Source organism: Vombatus ursinus, unplaced genomic scaffold (genome assembly GCF_900497805.2).
Source record: "Vombatus ursinus unplaced genomic scaffold, bare-nosed wombat genome assembly UNPS02014847.1, whole genome shotgun sequence".
In the NCBI taxonomy this organism is placed as follows: Eukaryota; Metazoa; Chordata; class Mammalia; order Diprotodontia; family Vombatidae; genus Vombatus; species Vombatus ursinus.
Genome location: NW_020954625.1, coordinates 18202460 through 18206476, shown reverse-complemented (window position 1 = coordinate 18206476; position 4017 = coordinate 18202460).

Sequence of the window (4017 nt, the reverse complement as noted above, 5' to 3'; positions counted from 1 at the left end):
AGAAGGCTCAGTCTACCACAAGTCAGGCACAAATAGTCTTTATCAACATTGGGGGTGGAGATCTCTCTAAATTTGTACATCTCCCATTTCTTTTGAACTCCTTTTTTCTGCTTTGTTAATAGAGCACAGTGCCTTCTTTGATGCAGGCATGCCACGTTGGATTGTACTGCGCCAGTGTCTCCCATGCCACAAATCAATTCCAAACTTCTTCAGAGACACCTTATGAGTATCCTCATATTGTTTCTTCTAGACTCCATGTGAGCACCTGCAGTGTATGAGTTCTTCATAAAACAATCTTTTAGGCAAACCTGTGTTTGCATTCAAACCACATAGCCAACCCATCAGAGTTGTTCTCTCTGCAGTAGAGTTTGAATGCTGGGCAGTTCTACTTGATAAAGGGCCTTGAGAAAGTGTCTGGTACCTTATCTTGCCTAGTAATCTTCAGAATCTAAGACAATTCAAATGAAAGTGATTCAATTTCTTGGCATGGCACTGCCATGTCTGGGTTTCACAGGCATGTAACAATGAGTTCAGCACAAGACTCTGTAGAACTTCAGTTTAGTAGGCAGCCTAATATCTTTCATCTCCAACTCTTTATTTCAGAGCCTCACATATGCTAAGCTGGCTTTGGCAATGCATGCATCAACCTCATCATCTATGTGTACATCTCTGGAAAGTATATTGCCAAGCTAAGTGAACTTATTTACAACATTCAAAATTTCTCCATTTGTTGTAACTAATCATTCCATATATGGCTGATTACTGGCTGGTGAAGAACCTCTGCTTTCTTGGTGTTAATTGTGAGGCCAAAATTAACACTAATAACAGAGAATCAATCCATATTCTGTTGCATCTTAGCCTCAGAGGCTGTATTGAGTACATAATCATCTATGAACAAAAAGTCATATACCAATTCTCCCTCCACTTTAGTCTTGGCTTGCATCTTTTTCAAGCTTCAGGAAAGAATAGTACCTCTGGTAGGAGGATGGTCAAGGCCTTTTTAGTCCTGCTTTCTACCTTTGGCCCCACCTATTGTCCAACTCTCACCTGTGGCTCCAAGAAGCTGTAGCATGAACAATGGCTGCACCCTAGTGAAACCATTTTGGCAAACAGGCTAAACCAGATTGAGGGTAACCAGCAGGCCTCAAGCCTGTCAGTGAGTTGGGGGGTGGGTGTCTACCCCAAGCATGTAATCACCTCCTCAGTGGAATAGGTAGATGTGAACAATCTGTTCCAACAGTCCTTGAAGGTGGTGGAAGTAGGTGCTGTAGAGAACTTAGAGCTTGTTAGTCATTGAAAATACCAAAGTCATCCACTTCATCCCAAGCCACTACCAATTATCTTGACTTTTTTCTTGCCAGTGGACTCGAGTGGCTTTGGAAGAGAAAGTGAGGCCAATGACTTTGTATAACTCTGCCTTATTTAAATCCAATTTATACATGAGTCAAAAGACATCACCCCTACTATTTTAACATCAGATATATACTGCTGAAAGACACAAGTAAGCATGTAAAGGAAATAGTAAATGAGATGCTGAAATGAGCCTGATAGTAAGGTACCAAATGCAAAAAAAATTAAATGTTCCTCTTTCAAATTATGGTAAAACAATAGAAACAAGAAAGAAATTAAATTCATGAAGAATAGGTATTTTAGAGTGTTAGCTCTTTTTTTAGTCATAAAGGGAACTTTCATATATATAATATATATTATATGCACTTTAAAAATTGTGGATCAAAATACAATTATAAATTGTTGTTATATACTGCATATGCATATTATATATATGTATATACATATATAGTACAATTGCAGATAGGCAGAAATATTAAATGGACACTTTACTGACAAAAAAACAAAAAATTGTAATCAATAAAGAAAATATGAAAAAATAGGAACACTAATTATATGTATATTTATTTGTATATGTGTATATACATATATATATGATGTATCTATTCACAAATGTGCTAAACATATATTACATATATACATTCATATACACAGTCCTGTGTGCATATTATAAAAATGTATGTATGAATTATATTCATGTACACAAAATATACTCATATCTATACTAAAAGATGATTAGATAAACAATAAATCCTTAAAATATTTGTAAATTATATGAAAAATGATAAGAGTAGGACAATGTGCAAATTTACTGACTATGACTAGAGAAGTTCTTTGAGAGAAATTAGAGAAATGCATATTAACAAAGGAGAAAAAAGGTGCCTAGGTCATAAAGCATGAATTTATAACATGAAACCAGATGCAAACTGACACAGGAAATTTTCAATAAAAGAATATTTTAAGATTAAAAAAGTGAAATAATTTGATTTTAATTGAACTAATCAACAGAAAATATATCTTTGAAATTACTATTAAAATCCATAAAATGAGTAAATATTGAGAATAAGGAAAAAGAATATATAATCAAATCACTAAAATTGAAACTGAGAAGAGAAATTTCATAGCACACAGAAGAAAAAAAAACACTGTATCAGAGAATGTCTGAAACAGGGGAAAGCAGTACTGTATTTTTAAACAAAGAACCAAGTTCAAAATTCAACAGCCAGTTTTAGTAAAGGGGAAAAAATCTAACAATTATATCTGTTCCAAGGACCAATGAATTCCCCCATGGGGTAGGCTTCCTCCTACCTAGAAGACTTCAATCTACAAGGTGAAAATGAAAGTCCACAGGCTTTAAAAACAATATTAATTCCTCTTGTAGCTCTTGGTGAGCTTGGGGAAAGGTCAGTGCTTGGTTAAAATCTGAATGGACCAATATGTCCTCCAAATCCAGATTTTTGGTCCTTTACTTCCTGAATCCCCATGAATACCAGTTAGCACCACACAACATGAAGTCCACCTAGACATGGGTGACTACTTATCAGGTATGCTCTAAAGGATTTTTGTTCCTCTGTGGTTTAGAGTAAATGGATTGTGATGGACCTTCCAACTCTGAGACTCTGAAACTCTATGCATCATGTTTACTCTACTCAGGAACTCAACATTTTTGAAAAGTTTTAACTTCTTCAAGTATCAAGGAGAGGGCATTAGAAAACTATGTAGGAATTCATTTCTCAGGGTGGCAAAGTATTAGAACAAATATTTCTGATTAAAATTGGTATGGGGTGATGAAAAGATGAATTAAATAATAGATTCTTTTACTAGACTCACAATTTTAAAATTACACACAGCAGGTTGGGAGGATTTTCAAAGATATCTAACCTCCCCTAGTTGGCCAAAGTATAACTCCATCAAAGTAAAACAAAGCTGATCTATATAATCCATATAATCTTACATAAGAAAAGATATTTTAATATAATCTTTCAAGTTAGAGTAAGTAGACTAGTTGGTTTTTTGTTTTGCTTTGTTTTTCCAGTGTCCTAAAAATTATTAGAATGTTGGATAAAAAGGGAATAACTACTCAGGGGGAAAAAAGAATAAGAAACCATATTTCCTTCATTTTTCATGTTTTTTTAAAATATATTATAGTTCATATATAAGATGTGACAAAAATTCTTAGGGAAAGCATGAATGACATTAAAGAGAAAATAGTTTTCATGATGTTGTACTCACAACAAATAAAGCATATATTTACTCACTCAAAGACAATTTTTAAGTACCTCTTATGATAAAAGCACTGAAGGTGTTTCTCAGGGAAAATGTGAACCAATGTCTGGTAATAGAAAGAGCTGTGGGCTTGGTCTCTGAAAACCAAGGTTGGAAAACTGACTGGGTAACATTCTGGCTGTGTGATTGGAGTCAAATCATTTAAACTCTCTGAGTAGACTCAGCCCCATGTTTATGATGGAGATAAAGATATTTTTACTATTAAACAAAACTGGTTTCCTTCCTAGAAACAAAAATAATTTCCAACTTGACTGGAATGTCTCTAGAGGGAATAAAAATATTTTCACAATACCAATTATTTTACTTACCAGGTTACTAGAGGTATATAAATCCTGAAGCTCTCTCTCTCTCTCTCTCTCTCTCTCTCTCTCTCTCTCTCCC